Below are 25119 nucleotides of genomic sequence, written 5' to 3'. Positions count from 1 at the left end.
GCTTTTGGAGGTTTTCCAGACTTTTTCCTGTGGTTGATTTCAAGCTTCATGGCATTGTGGTCTGAAATTATGCATGGTATAATTTCAATTCTTGTATACTTATGAAGAGCTGTTTTGTGACCCAGTATATGACCTATCTTGGAGAATGTTCCACGTGCACTTCAGAAGAAAGTATATTCTGTTGCTTTGGGATGCAGAGTTCTAAACATACCTGTCAAGTCCCTCTGATCCAATGTATCATTCAGGGCCCTTGTTTCTTTATTGACCGTGTCTCTAGATGATCTATCCATTTCTGTAAGTGGAGTGTTAAAGTCCCCTGCAATTACCACATTCTTATCAATAAGGTTGCTTATGTTTGTGAGCAATTGTTTTATATATTTGGGGGCTCCGGTATTCGGCGCATAGACATTTATAACTGTTAGTTCTTCCTGATGGATAGACCCTGTGATTATTATATAATGCCCTTCTTCATCTCTTGTTACAGCCTTTAATTTAAAGTCCAGTTTGTCTGATATAAGTATGGCTACTTCAGCTTGCTTTTGGCTTCCAGTGGCATGATAAATAGTTCTCCATCCCCTCACTCTCATCTAAAGTTGTCCTCAGGCCTAAAATGAGTCTCTTGTAGACAGCAAATAGATGGGTCTTGTTTTTTTTTTTTATCCATTCTGATACCCTATGTCTTTTGGTTGGTACTTTTAGTCCATTTACATTCAGTGTTATTATAGAAAGATAGGGGTTTAGAGTCATTGTGATGTCTGTATGTTTTATGCTTGTAGCGATGTCTCTGGTACTTTGTCTCACAGGATACCCCTTATGATCTCTTGTAGGACTGGTTTAGTGGTGACTAATTCCTTCAGTTTTTGTTTGTTTGGGAAGACCTTTATCTCTGCTTCTATTCTAAATGACAGACTTGCTGGATAAAGGATTCTCGGCTGCATATTTTTTCTGTTTATCACATTGAAGATCTCCTGCCATGACTTTCTGGCCTGCCAAGTTTCAAAAGAGAGATCAGTCACGAGTTTTATAGGTCTCCCTTTATATGTTAGGGCACGTTTATCCCTTGCTGCTTTCAGAATTTTCTCTTTATCCTTGTATTTTGCCAGTTTCACTATGAGATGTTATGCAGAAGATCAATTCAAGTTACTTCTGAAGGGAGTTCTCTGTGCATCTTGGATTTCAATGCCTTTTTCCTTCCCCAATTCAGGGAAGTCCTCAGCTATTATTTCTTCAAGTATACCTTCAGCACCTTTCCCTGTCTCTTCCTCCTCTGGGATACCAATTATGCGTATATTATTTCTTTTTAGTGTATCACTTAGTTCTCTAATTTTCCCCTCACACTCTGGAATTTTTTATCTCTCTTTTTCTCAGCTTCCTCTTTTTCCATAACTTTATCTTCTAGTTCACCTATTCTCTCCTCTGCCTCTTCAATCCGAGCCATGGTCGTTTCCATTTTATTTTGCATCTTGTTTAAAGCGTTTTTCAGCTCCTCCGGACTGTTCCTTAGTCACTTGATCTCTGTAGCAAGAGATTCTCTGCTCTCCTCTATAATGTTTTAAAGCCCAGCAATTAATTTTATGACTATTATTCTAAATTCACTTTCTGTTATATTATTTAAATCCTTTTTGATCAGTTCATTAGCTCTTGTTATTGCCTGGAGATTTTTTTGAGGGGAATTCTTCCGCTTGGTCATTTTGGATAGTCCCTGGAGTGGTGAGGACCTGCAGGGCACTTCCCCTGTGCTGTGGTGTATAACTGGAGTTGGTGGGCGGGGCCACAGTCAGACCTGATGTCTGCCCCCAGCCCACCACTGGGGCTACAGTCAGACTGTTGTGTGCTTTCTCTTCCCCTCTCCTAGGGGGGGGAATGTGGGGTGGCATGGCCCGTCTGGGCTACTTGCACACTGCCAGGCTTGTGGTGCTGGGGATCTGGTGTATTAGCTGGGGTGGGTAGGCAAGGTGCACGGGGGCAGGAGGGGCAGGCTTAGCTCGCTTCTCCTTAGGTGATCCACTTCAGGAGGGGCCCTGTGGCAGCGGGAGGGAGTTAGACCTGCTGCCGGAGGTCCTCCGCAGAAGCACAGTGTTGGGTGTTTGCGTGGAGCAAGCAAGTTCCCTGGCAGGAACTGGTTCCCTTTGGGATTTTGGCTGGGGAATGGGCAAGGGAGATGGCGCTGGTGAGCGCCTTTGTTCCCCGCCAAACTGAGCTCTGTCGTCCCGGGGCTCAGCAACTCTCTCTCCCTTTGTCCTCCAGACTTCCTGCTTTCCGAGCAGAGCTGTTAACTTATGACCTCCCAGATGCTAAGTCCCACTTGCTGTTGGAACACACTCTCCGGCCCCTCCGCTTTTGCAAGCCAGACTCAGGGGCTCTGCTTGGCCGGCGGGCCGCCCCTCTGCCCCGGCTCCCTCCCGCCAGTCCGTGGAGAGCGCACTGCCTCGCCGCCCTTCCTACCCTCTTCCGTGGGCCTCTCGTCTGCGCTTGGCTCCAGAGACTCCGTTCTGCTAATCCTCTGGCGGTTTTCTGGGTTATTTAGGCAGGCCTAGGTGGAATCTAAGTGATCAGCAGGGCGTGCGGTGAGCCCAGCATCCTCTTATGCCGCCATCTTCCGAAAAGCCCTTTGTGTTTTATACACCACTAATGAAGCATCAGAATCAGAAACCAAAGAATCAATCCCATTTACAATTGTACCAGTAACCATAAGATACTTAGGAATAAGCCTAACCAAAGAGGGAAAAGATCTGTATTCTGAAAACTATAAAAACTGATGAAAGATATTGAAGATGAAACAAACAAATGGAAAGACATTTAAAACTCATGAATTTGAGGAACATTAAAATGTCTATACTACCCAAAGTAATTACACATTTTATGCAATCCCTATCAAAATACCAGCAACATTTTACACAGACCTAGAATAAACAATCCTAAAATGTGTATGGAACCAAAAAAGACTCCAAATAGCCACATCAATCTTCAAATAGAAAAGCAAGGTGGAGGCATGACAATTCTAGACTTCAAGTTATAGCACAAAGTCGTAGTGATCAAGAGTGTATGGTACTGGCACTAACACAGACAAAGATCAATGGAACAGAATAGAAAATGCAGAAATGGACTCACAACTATATGGTCAACTAGTCTTCAACAAAGCAGGAATGAATGTACAATGGAAAAGAGACAGACTCTTCAGCAAATGGTGTTGGGACAACTGGACAGCAACATGTAAAAGAATGAAACTGGAACACTTTCTAACACCATACACAAAAATGTGTTCAAAATGGATGAAAGACCTAAATGTGAAACAGGAAACCATTAAAATCTTAGAGGAGAACACAGGCAGTAACTGCTTTGATGTCAGCCATAGCAAATGTGTACTACACTCATCTCTTGAGGAAAGGGAAACAAAAGCAATAATGAACTATTGGGACCCAATCAAGATAAAAAACCTCTGCATGGTGAAGAAAACAATTAACAAGACTAAAAGGCAATCTTTAGAATGGGAGAAGATATTTACAACTGATATATCTGATAAAAGGTTAATATCCAAAATATATGAAGAACTTATAAAACTCAATACTCAAATAATCCAGTTTAAAAATGGGCATAAGTCATGAATAGATATTTTTCCAAAGACATTCAGATCACTAACAAACACATGGAAATATGCTCAACATCACTCATCATCAGGAAAATACAAATCATACTTCAATGACATATCAACTCACACCTGTCAATATGGCTCAAATTAATAACGAACAAACAGATATTGGCGAGGATGCAGAGAAAGGGGAGCCCTATTTCAATGTCGTTGGGAATGCAAAGTGGTGCAGCCAGTCAGGAAAACAATATTCCAAAAAATTTTAAAATAAAACTATCCTAAGGTTCAGCAAATGCACTACTAGGTATTTACCCAAAGGATACAAAAATACTGACTCAAAGGGAAACATGCACCGTGATGTTTATAGCAGCATTTTCAACAGTAGGCAAATTATGGAAAGAGCCCAAATATCCATCAACTGATGAATGGATACAGAAGATGTGGTGTGCTATGTTTGTACACACACACACACATACACACACACACACACACACACACACACACACACACACACTGGAATATTATCAGCCATCAAAAATAATGAAATCTTGCCATTTTCAATGACATGGGTGGAGCTAGACTGCATTATGTTAAGCAAAATAAGTCAGTCAGAGAAAGACAAATACCATATGCTTGCATTCATTTGTGGAATTTAAGAAACAAAACAGGTGAACATAGGGCTAAAAAAAAAGAGTGGAAAACCATAAAAGAGACTCTTAACTATAGACAATAAACTGAGGGTTTCTGGAGGGGGGGTAGGCAGGGGATGGGGTAAATGGGTGATGGGTATTAAGGCAGGCCTTGTTGTGATGCATCCTGGGTGTTATATGTATATGATAAATCATTAAATTTTACTTCTGAAATTAATATTACATCATATTTTTCCAAACTGTAATTCAAGTAAAGACTTGAAACTACAAAGAAAAAAACACATAGTGTGATTGCATGAATAATAAACAGGACCCCTATTTGCTGCCTACAAGTGACTCATTTGGAATGTAAAGATACATATAGATTGAAAGTGAGGAGGTGGAGAAACATTTACCATGCAAATGGGTGTGAAAAAAAGCCAGGGTAACAATACTTATATCAGACAAAATAGTTCTCACAACAAAGACTATAACAAAAGACAAAGAAAGACACTATAGAATCCTAAAGTAGACAATCCAACAAGAAGACATAACAATTGTAAATATTTATGCACCCAACATTGGAACACCCAAATTCTTAAAGCCATCAATAACAAACATAAAGGAAATCATCAATAGTAATACAATAATAGCAGGGGACTTTAACACCCCACTTACATCAATGAATTGATCATCCAAGCACACAATAAACAAAGAAACAGTAATTTTTAATGACACATTGGACCAGATAGATTCAACAGATAATTCCAGAACATTCCATCCTAAAACAGCAGCATACACATTCTTGACAAGTGCTCGTGGAACATTCTCCAGAATAGATTGCATAATAGGACACAAAACAAGTCTCAACAAATTTAGAAAGATCAAATTAATTCATGCATCCTTCCTGACCACAATGCTATGAAGCTAGAAATCAACCCCATAAGAAAAAATCTGGAAAGAGTGCAAATACATGAATGTTAAATAACATGCTACTAAACAATAAATGGGACAACCAAGAAATCAAAGAGGAAATTTAAAAAATACATGGAGACAGGGGCACCTGGGTGATTCAGTCAGTTGAGCGTCCAACTCTTCATTTCAGCTCCAGTCATGATCCTAGAGTTGTGGAATCGAGCCTGCATCCGGCTCCACAGTGAGTGAGAAGCTTGCTTGAGATTCTCTCTCACTCTCTCTTTGCTACTCTTCCCCACTCGTGTTCTCTCTCTCCCTCTAAAATAAAAATTAAAAAAAATAAAAATACATGTAGACAAATGAAAAAGAAAGAAACACTGGTCCAAAATCATTGGGATGCAGCAAAAGCTATTCTATGATTGAATTTTTGCATAACAGGCCTACCTCAAAAAACACGAAAAATCTCAAACAACCAAACCTTACACATGAAGGAGCTAGAAAAGAGGGACCAACAAAACTTAAAACCAGTAGAATAAAGGAAATAATAAAGATTAAAGCAGAAATAAGCAAAATAGAGACTTAAAAAAAACCAATAAAACAAATCAATTACACCAGGAGCTACTTCTTTGAAAAGGTGAAGGAAATCAATACACATTTAGCCAGACTCATCAAAAAAAAGTGAGAGGAGGGGCGCCTGGGTGGCGCAGTCGGTTAAGCGTCCGACTTCAGCCAGGTCACGATCTCCCGGTCCGTGGGTTCGAGCCCCGCGTCAGGCTCTGGGCTGATGGCTCGGAGCCTGGAGCCTGTTTCTGATTCTGTGTCTCCCTCTCTCTCTGCCCCTCCCCCGTTCATGCTCTGTCTCTCTCTGTCCCAAAAATAAATTAAAAAAAAAAAGTGAGAGGAAGAAGATGCAAATAAACAAATAAAAAAGGAGGAGAAATGAAAACTGACACCATAGAAATACAATTATAAGAGAATATATGAAAAACTATATGCCAACAAACTGGACAACCTAGAAAAAAATGGATAAATTCCTAGAAACATATAACCTCCAAAACTTGAATCAGTAAGAAATAGAAAATTTGAACAGTTACCAGCAATGGGCTTGAATCACTAATCAAAAAACTCCCAAGAAACAAAACTACAGGATCAAATTGCTTCACAGGTGAATTCTACCAAACATTGAAATAAGGGTTAATATCTATTCTCAAAATAGTCCAAAAAAATAAAAGAGGAAGTATAACTTGCAAATTCATTCTATGAGAGGCCTGCATTATGCTGATACCAAAACCAGATAAATACACTACAAAAAAGAATACTATAGGCCAATATCTCTGATGAATTTACATGCAAAAATCCTCAACAAAATGTTAGCAAACTGGATCCAACAAGACATTAAAAAAATAATTCACCACAATCAAGTAGGATTTATTCCCAGGTTGCAAGTGTGGTTCAGTATTTGCATATTAATCAGTGTGATATGTTACATCAATAAAAGAAAGGATAAAAAATACGACCATTTCAATAGACACAGAAAAAGCATTTGACAAAAGTATAACATCCATTCATGATAAAATCCCACAACCAAGTAGGTTTCGATGGAACATACATCAACATAATAAAGACCATAAATAAATAAATAAACACCCATAGCTAACATCATACTCAAGGGTGAACAACTGAAAGCTTTCTCCCTAAGGTCAGGAATAAGACAAGGATGTCCACTATCACCATTACTATTTAACATAGTACTGGAAGTCCTAGCCAGAGCAATCAACAAGAAAAATGAATAAAAGGCATCCAAACTGGCAAGGAAGAAATCAAACTGTCACTATTTGCAGACAACATGATACCCTGTATAGAAAACCGAAAAGACTCCACCAAAAAGTGCTAGAACTGATACACAAATTCAGTAAAGTCACAGCATACAAAATGAACATACAGAAATCTGTTTTGCATTTTCATACACCAATAATGAAACAGCAGAAAGAGAAATCAAGGAATCAATCCCATTGACAATTACACCAAAAACCATAAGATACCTAAGAAATGGAAAAACATTCCATGCTTATGGATTGGAAGAACAAATATTGTTAAAATGTGTACACTACACAAAGAAATCTACACATTTAATGCAATCCCTATCAAAATATCACCAGCATTTTTTCACAGAGCTAAACAAACAATCCTAAAATTTGTATAGAATATCAAAAGATCCCAAATAGTTGAAGCAATCTTGAAAAAGAAAACCAGAGCTAGAGGCATCACAATTCCAGACTTCAAATTATATTACAAAGCTATAGTGATCAAAACAATATGATACTGGCACAAAAATAGACACATAAATCAATAGAGCCGAATGGAAATGCAGAAATGAAACCACAACCATATGATCAATTAATTTTTGATGAAGCAGGAAAGAATATACAATGCTAAAAATAATGTCTCTCCAGCAAATAGTGTTTTTTTGTGGTTACCATTAGTTTTGTATATAACTTCTGCATATAGCAGTCTATATTAAGTTGACCATTGTTTAAGTTTGAACCCACGCTTTACTTCTCCCTCCCCACACACATTTTAGGTGTTTGGTGTCATATTTCCCACCCTTTTATCTTGTGAATACATTGAATGACTTTTTATAGAAATACTTGTTTTTACTGCTTTTGTGTTTCCTATTTTACATAGTCACTTTGGTGTTTCCTTTCCACTCAAAGAGTCCCCTTTAATATTTCATGGAAAGCTGGTCATGAATTCCTTTTGCTTTTGTTTGAGAAACTCTGTATCTTATTTTGTTCTGAATGATAGCCTTGCTGGCTGCAGATTTTCCCTTTCAGAACCTGGAATATATCATGTCACTCCTTTCTGGCTTGCCAAGTTTCTGCTGAAAAATCTGTTTATAACCTTATGGGGTTTCCCTTGTATCTAACTGTTTTCTTTTCTCTTGATGCTTTAAATTTTTTTTATCACTACTTTTTCCATTTTTATTACTATGTGTCTTGGTGTGGACCTCCTTTGGTTGATTTTTGTTGGGGGATCTCTGTGCCTCCTGGACCTGGATATCTGTTTCTTTTGCTAGATTAGGGGTGTTTTCAGCTATTATTTCTTCAAGTAAATTTTCCTCCCCTTTTTTTTCTCTCTTCTTCTGGGATCCCCATAATGAAAATGTTATTGTGCTTGCTTCAGTCACCACGTTCCCTAAGTCTATTCTCATTTTGCATAATTCTTTTTTCTGTCATTTGTTCAGCTTTATTACTTCACATTACTCTGTGTTCTAGTTCATTAATTCATTCTTCTGTTTCTTCCTGCCTACTATTTACTCCATTAAGTGTATTTTTAATTTCATTTATTGTGTTCTTCCTCTCTGGTTCTTTTTTTAATGTTTTCTCTCTCTTTCTTAAGGTCTCACTGATGTTCTCTACTCTTCCCAAATCCAGTGAATATCATTATAACATTACTTTAAATTCTCTATCAGACACTTTACTTATGTTTTTTTCACTTAGGTCTCTTGCTGTCGTTTTGTCCTGTCCTTTTTTGTGACATATTCTTCTGTATCCTCATTTTGACTACCTCTTTATATTTGTGTTAGTAAAGTCAACTATGTTTCTTGCTCTTGAAAGTAGTGGGCCAGATGTACCCTTTTAACTATGTAGCCCTGGTCCTCTTCCAGCAGGAGGAGGAGCTCCACAAAGCTTGCAGAGCCAGCAGGGGCACTTCTCAAAGTGTGCAAAGTTAGGCAGGGGCACAATGCCATGTAGCCACATACTGAAGAAAAGGTTCCCAGACACTTAGACTGAGAGGATGTGCAGGGCTGCCTATGCCAGTGAAACAGCAGTAGCAGCAGCAAACTGCATATAGTCTTTATTTCTTGTTTGCCAGATATAAACATCAAAGAATGTCGAAGCATGGGAGGAAACCACAAAGAACCCCAGACATAGACCAAACACACATCTTGTGTTTACATGAAAACATGCAGGGAAGATGTACAGTTTCAAGGACTGCTAGGCAATTATAATGGGTCTGTTCCCTAACAGGTCCCTGGGGAATCATGGGGCTCTGGATCTCATAGTGCTATCGAGTTCAACAGCCTTGAGACCAGAACACCTCTGACATTTCAGGAATTGCCCCATTCACTTTCCCAGGGCTTAAAATACACTCTCTAAAAATAACTCCACAATGCCACAAGCTGTGGGCTTCAGTATTCTTCCATAAGGGATGTGCCAGCCACTATGTTGACCTGGCTGGGCTGCTCTACAAAGCATGTGTGGGCAAGGTGTGCACTTTTAACAAGGTGTGCCTGTCCTCCATGGGAGATCAGGAGGAGCAGTGTTTTCAAAGTTTGTGTGGGTCTTCTGGGAGAGGGTATCCAAAGTACCAGGACTGAGGCAAGTCTGGCTGAAGGGGGCAGAACACAGTGTAAGCAAGTGAGGTAGTAAGTGCTGGTGCAGCGTTGGTTCCTGCAGGTGTCTGTGTGTTTATAGTGACAGGTAGGGGAGAGAATCAGCACCTGTCAGATCCTGTGTACCTGGTAAAGTCCCTGAGCAAACTCTGAGATTAGTAACTAGCTCTCCCTCCCATAAGCCCTGGGCAACTTTCAAACTGCTGCTTCCAAGCTGTATCTCCACAGGCTGTTTGCTGTGTTTTTCTCTTTAGCACCAAGGGCTCAGCTCCTATAGCCCTCTGGGCTCTCTCACAGGAAAGCCCACTGATTTTTAAAATTCCAGGCTTTAAGTCCCACTAGTTGTAAGCATTCATGAGATTCAGCCCCTCTGATTTTCAAAGTCAAATGCTGTGGGGATTTCCCTTCCCTTTGTAGGCTCCCCAGTGTACTAATCTGTTTCTCACCATTCTATGAACCCACAGCTCCCTCCTTCTGGTGGTCAGCCCCATGGGTTTTAGGTTCCCACCAAGTCCTCACCCTTCCTACCTTCTTTAATATGGCCTCTTATCTACATTTTGTTGTGGCGTTTGTTCAGCCAGTCTTCGGGTCCTTTTCTGGGTTGTTTGCTCTGATGCAATGTCATCTAGTTGTATCCATGGGATAATATTAGTGTAGGGCCTTCCTATCCTGCCATATTCCCTGGAAGTGGAATATTCCAATCAAAATTCCAATCAAAATAAACTCTAAACAAAACATTTTAAGAGAGATGAACAAGTGTACATTTTATAATGATACTCAAAGATAAAATTCTAATATTCTTGCCAATAAAATCATGACCAAAACAAAGATGCCAGGTTTCCGCATGTTTTTCAATATTATAATGCAATTTCTAGTCACAGCAATTAGGCAAAAAAGGAAGAAAATTCATTCAAATTGGACGGGAATAACTAAAACTATCTCTATATGCATATAACATGGTATTTTATATATAAAATCCTAAAGAAAACACACAAAGCTTTAGAGCTCATAAATTCTGCAAAGTTGCAGGATATAAGATCAATACAGAAAATCTATTATAGCTACACAGTCGCAATGAACAATCTAAAAGAAAATTAATGAAAGAATTTCATTTAGAATAGCATCAAAATGAAAAAAATACTTAGGGATAAATTTAATTAAGGAGGTAGAAGACTTGTATACTGAAAACTACGAAGGATTGCTGAAGGAAGTTAAAGAAAACAGAAGTAAATGGAAAGACATCTCATGTTTCTGAGTTGAAAGACAATATTGTTAAGATGTCAATATTACTCAAAGTGACCTTCAGATTCAGTGCAATTCCTATTTAAAAAATCCCAGTGGCCCATTTTTCAGAAACTAAAATTCATAAGGAATTTCAAGGGACAGCAAGTAGCCAAAACAATCCTGATAAAGCACAAAGTAGAACTCATACTTCCTGATATCAAAGCTTACTATAAAGCTACAGTAATCAAAACTAGCATAAGGATAAACATATACAACAATAAAACAGAATTGCGAGTCCATAAATATACTCTTACATTTATAGTCAATTGATTCAAGACAATTCAATGGGGAATGAATAGTCTTTTTTTGTAAATGGCACTGAGACAACTGCAAAGGAATAACGTTGAACACTTTCCTTACACCATACATAAAAATAAACTGAAAATGCATTACATATTGTACAATTACATTTACATCAAATGTTGAGAATAAGAAAACCCATTGAAAGAGAAGGTAAACTAGTGATTGCCAGAGACTGAGGGAGGCAGAATGGAGAGTGACTACTAATGAATACAGATCTTCTTACTGTGATAATAAATATATTCTTGAATTAGATTGTGCTGGTTGCTCAATGTTGTGAATATATTTAAAAAGATTAAATATTTTATTTTATTTTATTAATTTAATTTAATTTTTTAAATTTACAACCAAGTTAGTTAGCATACAGTGCAACAATGATTTCAGGAGTAGATTCCGTAATGCCCATTACCCATTTAGCCCATCCCGCCTCCCACAACTGGGAGAACTGTTTGTTCTCCCTTTTAAAAGAGTTTCTTATGTTATGTTCACTATTTTTATATTATTTTTGCTTCCCCTCCTTTGTGTTCATCTGTTCTGTATCTTAAAGTCCTCAAATGAGTGAAGTCATATGATTTTTGTCTTTGATTAATTTTGCTTAGCATAATACCCTCCAGTTCCATCCATGTAGTTGCAAATGGCAAGATTTGACAATCTATTTGATTGTCAAGTAATACTCCATTGTATATATATATATATATATACCACATCTTCTTTATCCATTCATCCATCGATGGACAATTGGGTTCTTTCCATACTTTGGCTATTGTTGATAGTGCTGCTAAAACACTGGGGTGCATGTGCCGCTTCAAAACAGCATACCTGTATCACTTGGATAAATACCTGGTAGTGCAATTGCTGAGTCGTAGGGTAGTTCTATTTTTAATCTTTTGAGGAATCTCCATACTGTTTTCCAGAGTGGTTGCACCAGTTTGCATTCCCACCAGCAGTGCAAAAGAGATCCTCTTTCTCCGCATCCTCGCCAACATCTGTTTTTGCCTGAGTTGTTAATGTTAGCCATTCTGACAGGTGTGAGGTGGTATCTCATTGTGGTTTTGATTTGTATTTCCCTGATAATGAGTGATTTTGAGCATTTTTTCATGTGTCAGTTGGCCATCTGGATGTCTTCTTTGGAGAAGTGTCTATTCATGTCTTTTGCCCATTTCTTCACTGGATTATTAGTTTTTTGAGTGTTGAGTTTGCTATGTTCTTGATAGATTTTGGATACTAACCCTTCATCTGATATGTCATTTGCAAATATCTTCTCCAATTCTCTAGGTTGCCTTTTAGTTTTCTTGATTGTTTCCTTTGCTGTGAAGGTTTTTATTTTAATGAGGTCCCAATAGTTCATGTTTGCTTTTGTTTCCCTTGCCTCCACAGACGTGTTGAGTAAGAAGTTGCTGCGGCCAAGATCAAAGAGGTTTTTGCCTGCTTTACCCTCGAGGATTTTGATGGCTTTCTGTCTTACATTGAAGTCTTCCATACATTTTGAGTATATTTTTGTGTATGGTGTAAGAAAGTGGTCCAGGTTCATTCTTCTGCATGTCGCTGTCCAGTTTTCCCAGCACCACTTGCTGAAGAGACTGTCTTTATTCCATTGGCTATTCTTTCCTGCTTTGTCAAAGATTAGTTGCCCATACGTTTGTGGCTCCATTTCTGGGTTCTCTATTCTGTTCCATTGAACTGAGTGTCTGTTCTTGTGCCAGTACCATACTGTCTTGATGATTATGGCTTTGTAGTATAGCTTGAAGTCTGGGATTGTGGTGCCTCCTGCTTTGGTTTGCTTTTTCAAGATTGCTTTGGCTATTCGGGGTCGTTTCTGGTTCCATACAAATTTTAGGACTGTTTGTCCTAGCTCTGTGAAGAATGCTGGTGTTACTTTGATAGGGATTGCATTGAATATGTAGATGGCTTTTGGTGGTATCAACATTTTAACAATATTTGTTCTTCCTATCCAGGAACATGGAATCTTTTTCCATTTTTTGGTGTCTTCTTCAATCTCTTTCATAAGCTTTCTATAGTTTTCAGTGTATAGATTTTTCACCTCTTTGGTTAGATTTATTCCTAGGTATTTTACGGTTTTTTGTGCAACTGTAAATGGGATCGATTCCTTGATTTCTCTTTCTGTCGCTTCATAGTTGGTGTATAGGAATGGAATCAATTTCTGTGCATTGATTTTATATCCTGCAACTTTGCTGAATTCATGAATTAATTCTAGCAGTTTTGGTGGAATTTTTGGGGTTTTCCATATAGAGTATCATGTCATCTGCAAAGAGTGAAAGTTTGACCTCCTCCTGGCCAATTTGGATGCCTTTTATTTCTTTGTGTTGTCTGATTGCAGAGGCTAAGACTTCCAATACTATGTTGAATAACAGTGGCGAGAGTGGACATCCCTGTCTTGTTCCTGACCTTAGGGGGAAAGCTCTCAGTTTTTCCCCATTAAGGATGATATTAGCATTGGGTTGTTCATATATGGCCTTTATGATCTCAAGGCATGCTCCTTCTATCCCTACTTTCTTGAGGGTTTTTATCAAGAAAGATTGCTGTATTTTGTCAAATGCTTTCTCTGCATCTATTGAGAGGATCATATGGTTCTTGTCTTTTCTTTTATTGATGTGATGCATCACGTTAATTGTTTTGTGGATATTGAACCAGCCCTGCATCCCAGGTATAAATCCCACTTGGTTGTGGTGAATAATTTTTTTTAATGTATTGTTGGATCCGGTTGGCTAATATCTTGTTGAGGATTTTTGCATCCATGTTCATCAGGGAAATTGGTCTATAGTTCTTTTTAGTGGGGTCTCTGTTTTTGGAAAGCAATTAAATATTTTAAAGTGTTATTTTTATGGTATGTGAATGTCACAATAAAAAAAGTGATGAGAGAAAAAAGCATGAAAGCTTTACATACCTTTATGAATGTGTGCTCACATCCAACATGAGGGCAAGCAAAGAATGGTCCCAATTGTAGAGTCTCTACTTCTGTAGGGGACCTAGGGATGTAAGGATAGAGGAGATACTACATAGCTATTCAGTCTTTTCACACACCACTTCAAATTTTTTTCCTACTTGATAAAGTGGTTTTAGGACCAGGACTACAACAGTGCCTGTCAGAACAAGGGATGATCCGTAAGAAACCAGTTATACCTTTAAATCTTTATGGCAGAATTTCTAAGTTCCTTTTGGTATGGATTATACTTTGACCCCATCTTGCAAAATTGGAATTGACAATGACTGCAGTTGTATTGCCCAATGGCCCAGATAGCCTACTAATTATCTGTGTAACCCTATTGTATACAAATGGGAATGGACTGGAAGGAAAGCACTTGCTAGACTCTTACTGTTGTTGCCAGCAATCTGAACCAGCACTGTCATTGAATCTGGAACTCCTTCTAAAGATGGAAAGGTTTGGGTTAAAACCAATGACAAATACAAAGAATAAAGATAGTAGTTGTAGGTAAAAGAAATAATAAATGGGTTATGTAACAAAGGACATCCCACATTACATATTTCCTTAAGAGGCTCAAACGAAGAGAAAAATACTGTCTCATCATAATTACACCAGATATCAAGAGGGTGAAGCTGTATGTTTGCCCAGACCACCCCTAATTTTGGATTTTGACAAGGTTGAATGGAAGCTTGCAAAGCTGCGTGGTATTATTATTACTCTGGGAGAGATTCTGGTAATATGCTATAATGAACTGGATCCACTGTTGATGACTGAATAAAATTTTAATAATATATGCCACTACATTTTGCTTCTTAAATTTCAGGTTATATCAACTACAAAAGATATTATTTAGGAAGAAAATTCCAGGAATTGCTCTGTTGAGCCATCAAACGACACAACTCCTGGCAGACTGATCACTATGTAAAACTATAAACTCTGATCCCCAAATACTTAGAAAGGTTCTGGGCTATTATGGTCACAATATACAGCATCTGCATACCTATGATGCCAAAGTGTGCTATGTATAAACACTTAACACACTTCTTTTGTGGTTACAAAGCTAGTAAATAAAGTAGAATGGGTTTCTGATAGGAATAAGGTTGTAGGCATTATATGATTGGGTCAAATCCCCATGGAAAATGGCTTCATCTTGAGGTAAGGAAGGCTAGGGTAAGCCTTCAAGGCATACTGAAAGTAAATTACATGTAGGCATGACTTCTACCTATATAACCTTACACATGGGACCCAACATTTTAGGGTACGAAACATTTATTCTAATTGCACTCAGGCAATTAGTAGACAATGGCAACAACATATCTGGTGGATTAAACATTGGTCCATGAGATACAAGAAAGCTATAAGAGAGATAGGTACAAGTTTAAGCATCAAAGGACAAATGGAATTCACTTTCAATAAATGGCATTCAAAAGAAAAAGAAGTGTTAGAATAAACCATTAGAATGAATACTCTTCTAGGAGAAAGAAAAAGGTCAAGAATCAGCCTGGAAAGATGAGGCTTTAGTGAACTGGATCAGGCAGATTTAATAAATAATGCTGGACAATGCTAGGACTCAATGTTGGGAAAGTGTTTAAACCAAGATCCAACAGGATCTCTTGACTATTTTAAAACAGATTGAGCTGAAGTAGCAAAGAAACAATAACTCTTCATCCTAGGGCACACTTCTGAAAATCTTATGGGTCTCCAAATTTACGGACATTCTCTGAGGGCAAGGGCAATTTACACTGATGCACTCTGCCTGCACTCATTCCAAGAATGAATCAAAATAAGATATACCCTGTAGCAGTGTTAGCAGAAATAAGAACCATTCTAAATTATAGTCTTATATTTGTCCTAGGAGGAATGAGCCATGCTACATAACAGCACATAGTGGAAAAAATCTCCATAAAATCATATGAACTGAGATAAGATGACTAGGTTTGTCCCCATGTTATGGACTGAATTGTGTATCCCCAAAATTCACATTGCAGCCCTAACTCCCAGCACCTCGGAATGCGACTAAAATGGAGATAGAGCCTTTAAAGAAGTGATTTAGTTAATCACCCTAATCCTTTTAATCAAATCTAAACTGACTGGTATCCTTATAAAAAAATGAAATTTGGACACACAAAGGGACTCCAGAGATGTGTGTACACTGAGAAAAGACCATGTGAGAACACAGCAAGAAGGTAGCCATCTATAAGTTAAGGAAAGAGTCCTCAGAAAAAAAATAAACCTGCCAACACATGGATCTTAGACTTCTAGTCTCCAGAACTGTGAGAAAATAAATTTCTATCATTGAAGTCACTTAGTCTGTGGTACTTTTTTATGACAGCCCTAGCAAACTAATATAACCATGTGAGTTGGAAACAGAAAATAACCAATTCCTGGTCAAATATGATAATCCTATCCATAACATCTGGTATGGGGCAAAGGCCTATTACACCTGGCAAGAGGGTAGGTGTAATAAATAAATATCGCTCTAATTCTTACTGAGTTGTGCAATGAAACAACTGGACTAAAACCATAGTGTGATATGGTGTAATATCAGCATTACTGGTAAGATTCAATTATCTTATATAAATAAGTCATATAGATATTGATAATTGTATGTATTGGGAAATTAAGCCTCCTCAGGATGTGATATCAATGGAAAATAGTTGGCTTTAGGAGGAACTAATGTTATATCAATGGAAAATACTTGTCTTTAGGAGGAGCTAGATCTAGTTAACATCAGTTAATTAATATGCTAAATAGTTCTATACAAATTTATCACAAAGTACAAACAACTGTAGACTGAGAGAAAATTAATACAAAAATATGTGGTATAATGGCATTATAGGATGGATTAGTTGCTTCTTTATTTCTCTCCCTATCCCACACTGGCTCTTTCAAATGCTGGGCATACTCCTGTTGATATTATTACTATCTCTATTATATAAATGCTATACTAAATGTAGGTTCTCAGAGAAATATGACCATTTTCCTGTAAGAGAGCCTAGGCCAAAGGGCTGGAGGTTGAAAAGTGCAGGAAGTTGACTTATCAGGTCTAAGTTGCTTAAACCTTACACATGCCCAGGAATCTGGTTTCATGAATTGCCCTATTCCAACAACTGGGAGTTAAATTCTTGGAATGTTTTAGCTCATAAAAATGTTTTTGCATACTTAGAGCTGTTAACCACACTGTACTAATATGTCTAGTTAATCTGTGTAAATAATGTGATTTATTTGCTTCCACTTCAGATTTCACACTTGCTTTCCTAAATCATCTGTTTTGGTAACTGTGATCAATCACATATACACAGTGTGTTAATGTGACCAAACTGCAATAAAAATTCTGGAATTTTAGGCTTAAGCAAATGTCCCTAGTGGACCACACTTCACACATGTTGCTACAATTTGTAGATAAACAAATAAAGTGCATCCAGTGCATTTCCACTGGAAGAGAACTCTTGGAAGCTTGTGCCTGGTTTCTTACAGATTTTGTTCCAGGTTTCCTCCAGATTTTGTTCCATGTACCTACTCCCTTTGCTGATTTTTCTTTGTATTCTTTTTCTGTAAGAAATCATAACCATGAAAACTACAATAAGATATCACCTTACACCTGTCAGAATGGCTAAAATCAATAACACAAGAAACAACAGGTGTTGGCAAGGCTGTGGGGAAAAAGGAAACTTCTTGCACTGTTGGTGGGAATGAAAACTGATACAGCCACTCTGGAAAACAGTATGGAGTTTCCTCAAAAAGTTAAAAATAGAACTACCCTATGCTCCAGCAATTTCGCTACTAGGTATTTACCCAAAGAATACAAAAATACTAATTCAAAGGGGTGCGTGGACCCTTATGTTTATAGCAGCATTATTCACAATAGCCAACATATGGAAGCAGCCCATAAGTCCATCGATTGATGAGTGGACAAAAAAGATGTGAGATACACACACACACACACACACACACACACACACGTGTGCACACATGCAGGAATATTATTCAGCCATGAAAAATAATGAAATCTTGCCATTTGCAACAACATGGATGGAGTTAGAGAGTATAATACTAACTGAAATAAGTCAGTTAGAGAAATACAAATACCATATGATTTCACTTATGTGTGGAATTTAAGAAACAAAATAAATGAACAAAGAGAAAGAGAGAGAGAAAGTAACCAAGAAACAGGCTCTTAACTATAGAGAACAAACTGATAGTTACCAGAGGCAAAGGTGGGGTGGGGGGTGATGGGTTAAATAGGTGATTGGGATTAAGAAGTGCACTTGTGATGAGCAGCAGGTAATTTAGGCAATTGTTGAATCACTATATCACACACCTGAAAATAATATAACACTGTATGTTAACTGGAATTAAAATTAAAACTTAATTTAAAAAATCATAACCATGAATATAAATCTGAGTCCTATTGAGGCCTGGGTGTGCTCTTGGGGAGCCTTGATACAGACACACTAGAAAATATCTAACATAAAAAAAGCAGGAATGGGGGAATAGAAGAACAAAACATATATATAAGACATCTAGGAAACAAATAGCAAAATGGCAGATATAAATCCAACTTGATCAGTAATTACATTAAACGTAAACAGAAGACTTATAAACATGCAAGAAAGATAGTGAATCATCTTTATAGTATTGAAAGAAACAAAAGCTTCCAATATAGAATTCTCTATCAGTAAAATACTTTTTCACTCAAACACTGAAAGAATCCATTACTAGGGGACCTGCACTATACTAAATATTAAACTAAGTCCTTTGAGTAGAAGGAAAATAATACCGGATGGAAATCTGGATCTACACAAAGAAATGGAAAGCACCCAAAATGAATGAAAAGACTTCTTTTTTTCTTATTTTGTTTTATATCTCTTTAAAAGATAACTTGAGGGGCACCTGACTGGCTCAGTTAAGTGTCTGGCTATTGATTTCAGCTCAGGTCATGATCTCATGGTTCATGAGTTTGAGCCCCACATCAGGCTCTGTGCTGACAGTGCAAAGCCTACTTGGGATTCTCTCTCCATTTCTCTCTGCCCCTCCCTTGCTCATGCACTCTCTAAATGAATGAATGAATGAATGAATGAATGAATGAAAAATAAATAAATAAATAAATAAATAAATAAAATAGCTTGAAAGAAAAATAATTATACATTATGGGGTTTCACATGTGTAGAAGTAAAATGTATGATAATGATAGCACAAAGGCTAGGAAGGGGGGAATGGATGTATATTATTTAAGTTCTTATAGGTGAAATGGACTGTGATAAGTTAAAGGTACATATTATAAGCTCTAAAGGAACCATTAAAAAACCAAAGCATTATATCTAACAAGACAGTAAAAGAAATAAAATGGAATCATAAATAATACTCAATCCAAAAGAAGTTAGAAAAAGAAGAAAAAGCAAATAAAGAACAAATGGGACTAAGAGAAAGCAAATATCAAGATGGTAGATTTAAAACCAATAATCACATTAAGAGAAAATGGTCTAGATACCCCAATTAAAAAGCAGAAACTATTGAATTGGATAAAAAAGCAAGACCCAACTCTAGTCTACCTACAAGAAACCCTATTTATTTATGTATTTATTTATGTATTTATTTATTTATTTTACATCTTATGCCAGATACTTTTTTTTTCAATATATGAAATTTATTGTCAAAATGGTTTCCATACAACACCCAGTGCTCATCCCAAAAGGTGCCCTCCTCAATACCCATCACCCACCCTCCCCTCCCTCCCACCCCCCCATCAACCCTCAGTTTGTTCTCAGGTTTTTTTTTAATTTTTTTTCAACGTTTTTATTTTATTTTTGGGACATAGAGAGACAGAGCATGAACGGGGGAGGGGCAGAGAGAGAGGGAGACACAGAATCGGAAACAGGCTCCAGGCTCTGAGCCATCAGCCCAGAGCCCGACGTGGGGCTCGAACTCACGGACCGCGAGATCGTGACCTGGCTGAAGTCGGACGCTTAACCAACTGCGCCACCCAGGCGCCCCTGTTCTCAGTTTTTAACAGTCTCTTATGCTTTGGCTCTCTCCCACTCTAACCTCTTTTTTTTTCTTCCCCTCCCCCATGGGCAAGAAACCCAATTTAATATAAAAACACAAATAGGTTAAAAGCAGAAGGATAGAAAAAGGTATAATATACTAACACAATCAAAAGAAAGCTGGAATGTATATAAAATGCCAGCCAAAGTAGATTTCAGAAGAAAGAATATTACCAGGAGTAAAAGAAGACATTCCATAATGATAAAGTTCCAATCTATAAAGAGGATATACCAATCCTAAAATTTATGCACCTAACATGAGAGCTTCAAAATACATGAGGCAAAAATTGATGGAACTGAAATGAGAAACACACAAATCAAAAAATTTAGTCAGAGATTTCAACACCCTTCTCTCAATAACTGATAGGACAAATTAACAGAAATATCTGTAAAACAAGGACTTGAACAAAACTATCAACTAACTTAACCTAATTGACATTTTATACAACATTCAACAATAATAGGATACACATACTTTTCAGTTTTTATTATTTTTTAAAATACAACTTATTGCCAAATTGGTTTCTGTACAACACCCAGTGCTCATCCCAAGTGGCCTCCTCAATGCCAATCACCCACTTTTCCCTCTCCCCCACTTCTCATTAACCCTAAGTTTATTCTTTGTATTTAAGTCTCTTGTGGTTTGACTCCCTCCGTCTCTATAAATTTTTTCTCCCTTCCCCTTCCCCATGGTCTTTCTTCTGTTAAGTTTCTCCAGATCCACATGTGACTGAAAACATTATGGTATCAGTCCTTCTCTGACTGACTTATTTCACTTAGCATAATACCCTCCAGTTCCATCCACGTTGCTGCAAATAACCAGATTTCACTCTTTCTCATTGCCAAGTAGTATTCCATTGTATATATAAATTTTTTTTTCAACGTTTATTTATTTTTGGGACAGAGAGAGACAGAGCATGAACGGGGGAGGGGCAGGGAGAGAGGGAGACACAGAATCGGAAACAGGCTCCAGGCTCTGAGCCATCAGCCCAGAGCCCGACGCGGGGCTCGAACTCACGGACCGCGAGATCGTGACCTGGCTGAAGTCGGACGCTTAACCGACTGCGCCACCCAGGCGCCCCGATTCCATTGTATATATAAACCACAACTTCTTTATCCATTCATCAGTTGATGGACATTTAAGCTCTTTCCATAATTTGGCTATTGTTGAAAGTGCTGCTATAAACATTGGGGTACACGTGCCCCTATGCATCAGCACTCCTGTATCACTTGGGTAAATTCCTAGCAGTGCTATTGCTGGGTCATAGAGTAGTTCTATTTTTAAATTTTTGAGGAACCTCCACACTGTTTTCCACAGTCGCTACACCAGTTTGCATTCCCACCAACAGTGCAAGAGGGTTCCTATTTCTCCACATCCTCACCAGCATCTATAGTCTCCTGATTTGTTCATTTGAGCCACTCTGGTGTGAGGTGGTATCTCAATGTTGTTTTGATTTGTATTTCCCTGATGAGGAGTGATGTTGAGTATCTTTTCATGTGCCTGTTGGCCATCTGGATGTCTTCTTTAGAGAAATGTCTATTCATGACTTCTTCCCATTTCTTCACTGGATTTTGTGTTTTTCAGGTGTGGACTTTGGTGAGTTCTTTATAGATTTTAGATACTAGCCCTTTATCCGATATGTCATTTGCAAATATCTTTTCCCATTCCGTTGGTTGCCTTTTAGTTTTGTTGATGTTTCCTTTGCAGTGCATAAGCTTTTTATCTTGATGACGTACCAATAGTTAATTTTTGCTTTTAATTCCCTTGTCTTTGGAGATGTGTTGTGTAACAAATTGCTGCAGCTGAGGTCAAAGAGGTTGTTTCCTGCTTTCTCCTCTAGGGTTTTGATGGTTTCCTGTCTCACATTCAGGTCCTTTATCCATTTTGACTTTATTTTTGTGAATGGTGTAAGAAAGTGGTCAGGTTTCATTCTTCTGCATGTTGCTGTCCAGTTCCCCCAGCACCATGTGTTGAAGAGACTCTTTTTTCCATTGGATACTCTTTCCTGCTTTGTCAAAAATTAGTTGGCCATACATTTGTGGGTCCAATTCTGGGGTCTCTATTCTATTCCATTGTTCTATGTGTCTGTTTTTGTGCCAATACCATTCTGTCTTGGTGATTGCAGCTTTGTAGTAGAGGCTAAAGTCTGGGATTGTGATGCTTCCCATTTTGGTTTTCTTCTTTAATATTACTTTGGCTATTTGGAGTCTTTTGTGGTTGCATACAAATTTTAGGATTGCTTGTTCTAGCTTTGAGAATAATGCTAGTGCGATTTTGATTGGGATTGCATTGAATGTGTGGATTGCTCAGGGTAGTATTGACATTTTAATTTTTTTAACGTTTATTCATTTTTAAGAGACAGAGTATGAGTGGGAGAGGAGGAGCAGAGAGAGAGAGAGAGAGAGAGAGAGAGAGAATTGGAAGCAGGCTCCAGGCTCCAAACGGTCAGCACAGAGCCCAACGCAGGGCTCAAATTCACGAACAGCCAGGTCATGATGTGAGCCAAAGTTGGATACTCAACCAACTGAGCCACTCAGGTGCCCCGACAATTTAACAATATTTATTCTTCCAAATCCATGACCATGGAATGTTTTTTCATTTATTTGTGGCTTCTTCAATTTCCTTCATAAGCTTTCTATATTTTTCAGCATACGGATCTTTTACATCTTTGGTTAGGTTTATTCCTAGGTATTGTATGGTTCTTGCTGCGGTTGTAAATGGGATCAGTTTCTTTATTTTTCTTTCTGTTGCTTCATTATTGGTGTATAAAAATGCAACTGATTTCTGTACATTGATTTTGTATATTGTGACATTGCTGAATTCATGTATCAGTTCTAGCAGACTTTTGATGGAGGCTGTCGGGTTTTCCATGTAGAGTATCATGTCGTCTGTGAAAAGTGAAAGTTTGACTTCGTCATCACCAATTTTGATGCCTTCGATTTCATTTTGTTGTCTGATTGCTGATGCTATCAGTGAATTCAAACACTATGTTAAACAACAATGGTGAGAGTGGACATCCCTGTCGTGTTGCTGAACTGAGGTGGAAAGCTCTGTTTTTCCCCACTGAGGATGATATTAGCTGTGGGCTTTTCATAAATGACTTTGATGATACTTAAATATGTTCCTTCTGTACCGACATTCTTGAGGCTTTTTATTAAGAAAGGATGCTATATTTTGTCGAATGTTTTTTCTGCATCTATTCACAGGATCACATGGTTCTTATTCTTTCTTTTTAATGTGATGTAACTTCTTCCAGGTTGTCCAGTTTGTTGCCATATAATTTTTCATAATATTCTCTGATAATTGTTTGTATTTTTCAGAGAATGGTTGTAAAGCGTTTGGATTGCTGTGTTTTCCTTTTCATTGGTTTCCATATATTTTTTAATTTCTTCTCTAATTGCCTGGTTGACCCATTCATTCTTTACTAGGGTGTTCTTTAACCTCCATGCTTTTGGAGGTTTTCCAGGCTTTTTCCTTTGGTTGATTTCAAGTTTCATAACATTGTGATCTGAAAGTGTGCATGATACGAACTCAATTCTTTCATATTTATTGAGGGCTGTATTGTGACCCAGTATGTGAGCTATTTTGGAGAATGTCCCATGTGCACTTGAGGAAAAATTATATTCTGCTGCTTCAAGATGTAGAGTTCTAAATATATCTGTCAAGTCCATCTGGTCTAGTGTATCATTCAGGCCCATTATTTCTTTACTTATTTTCTGTCTAGATGATCTGTCCATTGTTGTAAGTGGAGTATTAAAGTCCCCTGCAGTTACCACAGTCTTATCAATAAGGTTGCTTATGTTTGTGATTAATTGTTTTATATACTTGTGTGCCCTAGAATTTGGTGCATAGGCATTTATAATCGTTAGCACTTCCTGACGGATAGACCCTGTAATTATTATATAATGCCTTTCTTCATCTCATTTCAGCCTTTAATTTAAAGTCTAGTTTGTCTGATATAAGTATGGCTACTCCAGCTTTCTTTTGACTTCCAGTAGCATGATAGATAGTTCTCCATCCCCTCACTTTCAATCTGAAGGTCTAAAATGAGTCTCTTGTTGACAGGACATAGATGGGTCTTTTTTTTTATATCCATTATTAAACCTTTTCTTTTGATGAGAGCATTTAGTCCATTTACATTCAGTGTTATTATTGAGAGATATGGGTTTAGAGTCATTGTGTTATCTGCAGGTTTCATGCTACTAGTGATGTCTCTGGTACTTTGTGGTCCTTGCAACATTTCACTCACAGTGTCCCTCTTAGGATTTCTTGTAGGGCTGGTTTAGTGGTGATGAATTCCTTCAGTTTTTGTATGTTTGGGAAGACCTTTATCTCTCCTATTCTGCATGACAGGCTTGCTTGATAAAGGATTCTAGGCTGCATATTTTTCCTGTTCATCACATTGAGGATTTCCTGCCATTCCTATCTGGCCTGCCAAATTTCAGTTACTGGACTGCTACTACCCTTATGTGTCTACCTTTGTATGTTAAGGCCCATTTATCCCTGGCTGCTCTCAGAATTTTCTCTTTATCCTTGTATTTTGCCACTTTCACTATGGTATGTTGTGTAGAAGATTGATTCAAGTTACGTCTGAAGGGAGTTCTCTGTGCCTCTTGGATTTCGATGTCTGTTTCCTTCCCTGATTGAGGAAGTTCTCAGCTATAATTTGTTCAAGTACACCTTCAGCCCCTTTCTCTCTCTCTTCCTGTTCTGGAATTTCTATGATACAGATAATGTTCCATTTGATTGAATCACTTAGTTCTCTAATTCTCCCCCTAATGATGGTGGATTTTTTTATCTCTTTTTCTCAGCTTCCTCTTTTTCCATAATTTTATCTTCTAATTCACCTTTCTCCCCTCTTCCTCTTCAATCTGTGCTGTGGCTGCCTGCATTTTATTTTGCCCCTCATTTATAGCATTTTTAATTCATCATGACTATTTTTTAGTTCCTTGATCTCTACAGGAATAGATTCTCTGCTGTCTTCTACTCTTTTTTTCAAGCCCAGTGATTAATTTTA

General features: G+C 37.8%; 1 protein-coding gene across 1 annotated transcript in view; it reads right to left on the bottom strand.

Annotated features, from left to right (window-relative positions):
- Window positions 1-4925: 4925 nt before the first annotated feature.
- The window catches only part of UPRT (uracil phosphoribosyltransferase homolog), a 71064-nt gene continuing 50870 nt past the window's right edge, over window positions 4926-25119 (bottom strand). Inside the window, exons 7-9 of the transcript XR_006593038.1 lie at window positions 14019-14100; window positions 10058-10210; window positions 4926-5451 (exon numbers count right to left, since the gene is read on the bottom strand). The gene's annotated coding sequence lies outside the window, so the exon portion shown is untranslated. The remainder of the gene's footprint in view (window positions 5452-10057; window positions 10211-14018; window positions 14101-25119) is intronic.

Source organism: Felis catus, chromosome X (assembly GCF_018350175.1).
Source record: "Felis catus isolate Fca126 chromosome X, F.catus_Fca126_mat1.0, whole genome shotgun sequence".
In the NCBI taxonomy this organism is placed as follows: Eukaryota; Metazoa; Chordata; class Mammalia; order Carnivora; family Felidae; genus Felis; species Felis catus.
This window is presented reverse-complemented; position numbering and strand designations above follow the sequence as displayed.